The following is an 8,839-nucleotide window of genomic DNA, read 5'->3' on the forward strand; positions in this document are numbered from 1 at the left end:
AATATGGTGCAGCAACCACCTACGTGTCCGCACGCAGGCGTCCGGGGAGGCAGTCTGTCACACCGCGGCCAGAGGACACCCGGCCTCGTCTAGGAGAAGAGGTCTTCAGCCTCGGCCGCCAGGCGGACGGCGAATCGCTGTTTTTTCGTCGGAGCTTCTTAGCGTGGTCTCCCATTCATCGCTAGTTTTAATCGCGTTGCGCCCTGGGGCACGAACGCATCTCCATATTATATGATCTAATGTTGCCACGTGGCCGCAAAATTTACAAATTTCGGTTTCTGCACCGTCCCTCTTCCGCCCTCTGGCACCCGTCCAACTCCTCCACAGGGGCGAAAAGAAATTTCGAGCTTGGAGTCCTCTCCAGTCGTACGATTCCTTTTTACTCAGGGATCTAACCGGTGGCGGATATATCCTCCGGTCTTTCTTCAAGTTGTCGGTTACATCCCTAAAGGTACCTATACATTCTTTGGTTTTAGATGTTGTGGAGGCGTCCTCAGCACCCCGAGGTAGCGAGGAGCGGGCGAGCATGTGGGCACCCTCGTTGCCGGCGAGACCGGCGTGTGCTGGGGTCCAGATTATGGTCACGCTTTCGGCGAGAGACGACTCGTTCAGAAGTTTTGCAGCACGATTGCTGACTCTACCCTTGCTAAAATTTCTAACCGCCGCTTTGCTATCGCTGATGACGTGTTTCACGCCTGGTCGTGCAATGGCAATGGCTATTGCAATCTCCTCCGCCTCTACCGGCGGTAGATCTCGATTTCTTTCTATTCCTATGGCGATCCCAGTGTCCAATAGGGCGACCGAGGTTACGTCGCCTTTTTTCCCGATCGCTGCATCGGTGTAGGCGACCGATCCCGGCGGGAGTTTGTCCAATTTGTTAGCGAGGTGTTTAGCTCTGCTTTTCCTCCTCCCCTCGTCGTGTACGGGGTGCATGTTCTTCGGTATGGGCGAGACGTATAGATGCTTTCTGATTTCTCGATCTATGCTTTCTCTGACACTTTCGCCTTCCCCGGGCGCTAGTAGGTTTACCCAATCGAGGATTTGCTTACCCGCCGCCGTTCCTGCGAGTCGCTCTCTCTGGGACAGCCTGACCGCCGCAGCCAGCTCTTTCCACTCATTATGCAACCCCATTTTCTCTAGAATGTCGTTAGTAGTAGTTATGGGGAGTCCTAGAGCGCACTTCGTGCATCTCCTAATTATGGTGTTTAATTTGTGTTCTTCGGTCTTGTTGATATTTAGGAATGGAGTCGCGTAGCACATTCTGCTCGTGACAAAAGCTTGTACGAGTCTGAGTCTACTAGCCTCCGTGAGACCACTCCTTCTGTTGGACGTCTTCTTAAATACTCTGACTACGAGCTCCACCTGATCTTTTAATTTCTTAATCAGGCTTTTGTTACTACCCCTGCGGTTGATAATCATACCTAATATTCTAATTTCATCTACTTTCCGGACTTCATTTCCGTTGACTTTAATTTTGATATCTGGAGTTATCTTCCCACTACTGCTGGTCATTACCAGGAGCTCCGATTTTTCTGGCGAACAGCATAGACCTACGTCCTCTGCGTGATAGCTGATTATATTTGCTGCCTCTTGGAGCCTGGATGTGATGTACGAGTCGTTCCCTTCGCACATCCAGACGGTCACATCGTCCGCGTAGATGCTTAGTTTTAAGTCATCGAGATGGCCAAGCTTACTGGGGAGCTTCCTCATTACGATGTTAAAAAGGAAAGGTGAGAGCACAGCCCCCTGCGGAGTGCCTCTGTTACCCAGCGGGAACTCCTCCGAACATAAGCCCTGAAAGCTGATGATCGCCGTCCTGTCTCGCAGGAATGATCTAATGTAGTTGTAGGTTCTTTCGCCTACTCTAAGCTCAGCGAGCCCGTCGAGAATGGCGTCGTGACTGACGTTGTCAAAAGCTTTCTTAAGGTCTAAGCCTAGTATAGCTTTCGTATTTTTTTTCCTGAAGTCTCTGACAACATCGTTATGTAGTCTGAGCATGGTATCTTGCGTACAAAGGCCGGGTCTGAATCCGACCAATTCAGCCGGCCACGCATCATTCTCTTCGGTGTATTTGGTTAGCCTCCTCTGAATAACTTTCTCAAGTAGTTTGCCTATCTTTAACGTGCGCTGACATCGCACAGCACACGGACGCCTCTTCGTTTCGCCTCCATCGAAACGCAGCCGCCGAGGTCGGGTTCGAACCCGGGTATTCCGGACAGTAGTCGGGCGTCTTACCACTGTACCACCCCGGCGGGGCATGACCGCGTAGAAAAACTGATTTTTTTTTTATAGGAAGAGAAAGGCGCGGTAACTGTCTCACTTGTTTTCTGTGGACACCGCAACCAAGCCGTAAGGGAAAGAAGGCGAGAGTAAAAGTGGAAAGAGAGAAAGAGGAGTCGTAGTGGAGGGCTACGGAGTAATTTCGACCACCTGGGGATCTTTAACGTGCGCTGACATCGCACAGCACACGGACGCCTCTTCGTATCCCGTTCCTCTCGCTCGTAACGAGTCCCACGGCTGTGACAACCTCGCGAGGCACTTGTATATAGATCGCGTCTTTGAGAATCAAGCATTAGTGTACCAAGTCGAACATATATCAGTCTATTTCTCCGACCACAAAGCTTCCATCATGACTGTCAAGAACTGTTAGTGGAGTCTTTGTTAAAGGAATACGTGTGAAAAATAAAAAAAAAATGTGTGACAGCGCATACATGTGTTGCTCGATTTCTTTGCCTCAATCTATCGAAAAGGTGAAACAGCTTGTTTGCTGCGCTCAAATTTCGCATTAGGAAGTAACGTAATCGTCGGTATTTTTTTTTTTTTTGCTTTTGCGTGCGAAGTTTGTTTTCCTATTTCGGTTTGGGCGAACCTGGTGCCTGCACGCGCTCACTTCGTCTGATCTGTGTATACATGAAAACATTGAGACAATCCAGTAAAAGCTTGGAAAGGTAGCAAAAAAAAAAAAAAAAAAAAAAAAGGCTAGTGTGGCTAGATATTAATTTTCGAAAGGAGCAGGAGAAAGTCGCTGCTTGCAATGAAAGTCGGCACTGCAGTGTAGAAGCGCACCGCTTCGCTGTGACCCTTTAAAATGCGATGCGTTACAGGAAATTTCATCAGTTTTATCGTACTTCATGCTGTTTAGTGTTAGAAACGGGCTATAACGTAATTACACTTCCTTTGAGCAAATGACGAGGCGGTGGTGACAGAGCAACGCTGAAAACGCGCCTCTGTCGCTGAACCCCGTCGCTCCGTGCGGTATGCACCAGAGACGACAGGCATTGGCGGCGGCGTCGCGCGACGGACCGCCAGAGGCTGTCGGTAGAGTCCATAGAAGTATTTCTAGGGACCCTACTGTCGCCTCATGCGGTTACCGCTTAATTGCGCGCCAGTCTCTTCCTATGCCCTTTTTCAGCTCTACTTCCGGCTGCGTGACGTCACATCTTGGACGTCCCCTTAGACTGATTTGTTTTAGTATTTGATACATTCAAATGTGGCGCCAAGCCATTCGCTAATGAGACCATTTTCGACTTTACTTTTTCACTTTTGCCTCTAATTAAATACTTAACCTATTGACCTAATTATTTTTCGCGCACATTTCAGCACCCTCTATCGACTTACACCACTCATTAACCTCTATGACTTTTCAATTACAACTGCTGTGGACACGGTTTTGCTTGTTTTGCCTCTAATTAGGTTTGGTTTGTGGGGTTTAATGCCCCAAGGTGACTCAGGCTATGAGAGACGCCATAATGGAGGACTCCGAAAATTTCGACCACCTGGGGTTCTTTAACGTGCACTGACATCGCAGAGCACACGGGCGTCTTGCTCTTCGCCTCCACCGAAAAGCGGCCGCCGAGGCCGGGATTCGATCCCGCGTCCTTGGGAATAGTAGTCGAGCGCCGTAACCACTGCGCCACCCCTGCGGGGTTTGCCTCTAATTAATTACTTAATTAGTTTATGATTAGGTAATTGCCTCTAATTATTTACTTAATTAGTTTATGGACCTACTTATTATTTCGGACACAACATTACGTCACCCTCTATCGATTAACACCCCTCATTAACCCCTACCCCTTCTCAATTACAACTGCTGCGGACATGATTTTTACAAGTGCAGCGACCGCTGCCCATATAGTATGGGACTGTAAAGAGTATTCCGACATTAGAACCGAGGTCTCGTCGATATTCCAACTGCTTTCTGCCCAACCAGCTACATCGACTGGGTCCTTCCACTGTCTTGGAGAGTTTGTTGGCTTAGGCCCCAGAGCCAAGTCTTACAGTAAATGTCACAGGCAATCAAACCAGCACCTTCCTCGGTCGCCGTGATTGTGGTGGGGCCAGATGCCCCACCACAAAGTGTATGACAGGACTATCAATATCAATCAACCACTCTAGGAAGTAGAGGAACACCACAGGGGGCAGTCCTTCCCTATTTCTTCATTTCTGGTGCAGTGTTCTGTCCCTTTAAGTTGCATATATGCAGTTTTATGCTGTTTAAACGTTTCCTAAAATATTATACTAGCCTTTATATGTAACATTGCTCAAACATTATCAAAATAACGTTTGGCTGAAACAAACGTGTAACATACTGCTATAGTGTTTCAGTGCTACCCGGCTAAATTCACATTGAAGTCGCCCATCAGTACACTATACCGAGTTTTACTTTCTATGCTCATGGAACGAAATCCTGTGTGTAAAATCTGTCTTTTTCTGCGAGATTCTGCGAGCTATCTTCTCGTCTAGCGTTCCTGCCATCTGCAATCCTACACTTGAACGCGCGCCAAGGAAAGCCACGCGACAGGAGCGATCGCGTACCATCCAAGCACACTTGCCGGAGAAGATACTGTGCCTTTCCTTTCCTGTAGACCAATTATAGTTTTGTAGGCATATGTAGACGCATAGGCCTGTACAATCTTGCTTATATACCACTTGTTAGGCTTAATTACTGGGACTCTCCACTAGCACGCAAATTGGCAGCAATCCATGCGATTCAGCACTGTTTTTACGCCGATGACATCACAGTCTGAACTAGCATGGGTAATCACGGTGAAATCGAGTGCAACCTGCAGCAAGCAGTCAACGTCGTAACTGCACACTCCCAAAGCATAGGAGTATCCTATTCGGCATCCAAATCAGAATATTTATTAATACATCTTAAAGAACATCACCCCCCTGCAATTCGCATCATCCTGGATGGAACCCCCATCCAAGCAGTCAAAAACATCTAAGTCCTAGGCCTATGCATTTCCACCACTGGCACTAACACCAATGCCGTGAAAGCTCTTCGAAAATTGAAAATATTGCGGCACTTATCAAATGCATCTGCAATCGCCATTGTGGGATAAGGAAGGCAGACACGCGCAGCCTCAATCAGGCATTCTGCCTAAACAGAATTACCTATTCCTTACCTTACCTTTACCTCTCCCCCTCAGAGACCGAGCAAGTTAACAGTCTTGTCAGAATGGCCTACAAAACGGCACTTCTCCTGCCCAAAACCACTTCCACCGCCAAATTTCTTCAGTTGGGGTACATAATATCCTAGAAGGGCTAGCCGAGACACACTTAATGGGCCAATACCACCGACTCTCTGGAACTAAAACCGGACAGCAGCTCTTAAACCTACTGGAAATTCGCCTCCCTGGTCAATCCATCGCTGTGTATTCTCCTCCCGAAACCATTAGCGCAAATATTTACATTACAGCCACTTCCGAAAAACGCTCATCCGGAACACAATTACGACCGACGTATTGCTAGAACTAAGGCACTTCAAAAGCAATACCCCCCGTCCACCCCTGCAGTCTATGTAGATGCAGCTGAATATATACCCTCAGCAGTCCGCGTTTGTGGCTGCAGTGACGGACAATGCTCAGAACTTAGTTACCTGTGCCACCATCCGGAACTCGACCCAGCCCATTGAAGCGGAAGAGGCAGTAATAGTTCGTGAAATATATTTTCTCCAATTCAAAAATAGCCACCTCCATTTTTTTTTTTCAAAAAGAATAAAAAATGGAGCCAGTAAATAATTTATTGCATTATTCAAGCATAACAATTGAGATTTTGGTTTTTTTAGCCCAGGTGGTGCTCCACATCACAACCAGGGAAGAGCAGCATCCTTGGGTGATGTGGGCCCCGAATGGGAAATCACAGCCTAACTTTTCCTTACCCCCTGACAACAGTGAACAGTCTTGGCAGCATCCTTTTTAAGCGGAAGCTTTACTACATCAGCCAGCTTGAGCCTTCAGCGCCAGTCTAGGTTTGCCCTAGAGCAACTCGAAGGTCAAGCCTTAGAGTGACCTTCAGCAGCCGTCCACTACGGCACATCCTAAGATTCCCAGGTGGATGAAGTTACTACACAGCCCTCCACTACGGCCCCTCTCTTTCCACTTTTCCTCATATTTCTCCCATCCCTTGCAGCGCGGTTCAGGTATCCACAGAATGACAGATACTGCGCCTTTCCTTTCCTTTGAACCATTATAAGAAACATTTTGAAAAGACCGTGGATTAAAAAAGTGGAGGAGGACGAAACAACTTTGTTTAACGCATTACTAAGCGTCAAGAATGCCCTGGAGTAGGGTCACCAAGGCCAACTGGTCTTTCAGCTGGTCAGATGCTAACAAAGCCCGCCACTTTGGTGGAGGAGGGTGTGGAAAGTGGGGTGATCGAATTGCGACAGGGCATGAAAACATGCAATATTCTAAGTTTGCATAGTTTTTGGAACAATTTGGGCATTCGGGGGAATATCTGATTCGGTATAGAAACGATCGGGCAGGAGTAAGCAGTGTATTTAGTTGTATGCGTTAAGAATGCGTATTTGCATGGTAGTGAGATTTATCAGGAGAGGAAGTGTACGAAAAAAGGCGGTGTTACAGAGGCTATCACTGCAGCTCGTAGCTTTTGCTCTATCACTAGCTTCAAGCCATGCTTTAAACCCCCAAAATTTCTTTTTTTCGTTAACCTTTTTTTTTTCTTTTTCGGCCTGATCCGGAGCTGTCTGTCCAGATCGCCCGTTACAAAGGGCTGTGCCCCAATATCATCAAAAGTCGTGATGCACGTCCTGCGTAATTGTACACGTGCAAAATCCTTTTAAGTGTGTATGGGCGGCAAAATGATATGCCAATGGAAGGCAAATGAGCGAGCACTACACCGCTTTTTTAAACCGAGCGCTTCGCTTAATTTAGCCGATCTTTATCACACAAAGCATGGCTGGAGAATTCCGTGACAGAACTGTGCAAGAGTCGAGTGCTGCTTTCGCAGTCCAGACATCGTGCGAGGTGCTCTCAATCTCCTTCCGGTCGTGTATGCATCGCGAGCTCCGTGGTCACGAGGGCTGAGGTGTAAACGTGGTGAAATCAAAACAATCGAAACAGTTAATACGCGCGCGCCCTCAACGCGCGTGAACGCCACCTCTTTATGGAAACTAAGGAGAGAGCGCGCGACAATACTCTTGAAGCCTAGTCATTGAAAATAAAAGGGAGAGAGTCGGCATCCACGTGATTAGACCACGTGATAATGTGCGGTGATAGTACTACTACTGCTGCGCATCGCGCATGCACGAATCGGCGCAGCACGATGTTTGCCGTGCGCGCAGCACCGGGGAATCTGCGCGATAACCCATGCTTGCCATCACCATGCTCGCCACAGCCACCACAGCAGACAGTCGCGCATCTGCGCCAAGGCAGGCGCGCGCATTAAAGCCTACCGACATCAAAACATAGGGACAGACTAGGAGAGCAAAGAAACGGGGGAGGGAACGGCTTCCTCGGCGCTTGGCTTGCAAAGGTTGGCCGCGTGAAGTCACGCTGTTTTTTTTTCCTCCGTGCGTTCTATCCACCATAATAGTGCTAGATAGCGCCTCCTGCAGCTGGATGCTACTTGATGCCAATAGCCCTGTGTAATGACGATACTGGAAGTGCGAGCTAAAGATGAAATTTGCTCAAATCCACATGAATAATGCGAAAAAATATGGCATGTTAAATGGGGAATGAAATGTCCTTTATAAGCGGGTTAGCGGTACTCGTGTTGCCGTAGCCGCCTGGACTGGGTGTAAAGCGAGAAGTGTTCATTGACCACACCCCCATCAACGCTATCACTCTCCCACGTCTCCATCAGAAACAGACCTTTGCTATCGAGCGAGGTAGATATTAAAATGCCTCCTCTCTGGGCTATTGCAAACCGGTTCTGCTGGTGCTTGCACCACCATAGCCTCCTTTATGCTCTGGCACCACGCTAGCACAGAGTGCATAGAACGGCCAAGCAATCACTGTGCCAGCGCCCAGGAGACAGAGAACTGGACTGCACTGGATTTTCTCTCTCGAGAACCTTCAATGGCATACAAGAGCAGTGACCATATTTTTCACACTGGAACACTCCCGCCCCCTAATGCTACCGACGGTTCGTTTCGACTAAAGCCCGTTTGGAACAGCATGTAGTAACTCATCGAAATGGTTCAGCCATCACTGGATGGCCTTAATTGATTGTGAAAATGAGCATTCAACTGCCTTTTGGAGTCAATTTAAAAGACATCTCAAGCGTTTGATTGTTGCATCCTGTACCTATCTATATGAGTAACCTTACATGCAGAAGAAGCCTGTAACATATGCTTAGTACTTATAGCTGGACATTTGGTACACATTAAGGAGCACAAAAATTGTACGCACTAATATACACGGACTGCTCCCTTTCTAAGTCTGCATATCTTTTTTGCACTCCTCTACCGTGAAAATGCTTTTGTAGCAAGAGCAAAGTCGCAAGTCGGAGCAATTTCGCGTGGTCAGCCGGAGCCAGAATTACACGTGTCATTACCATGGCAACCAGCTGCTCTGGTGCTGTGCAAGGGTTC

This window comes from Amblyomma maculatum, chromosome 1, assembly GCF_055883805.1.
Source record: "Amblyomma maculatum isolate TAMU_Amacu chromosome 1, ASM5588380v1, whole genome shotgun sequence".
In the NCBI taxonomy this organism is placed as follows: Eukaryota; Metazoa; Arthropoda; class Arachnida; order Ixodida; family Ixodidae; genus Amblyomma; species Amblyomma maculatum.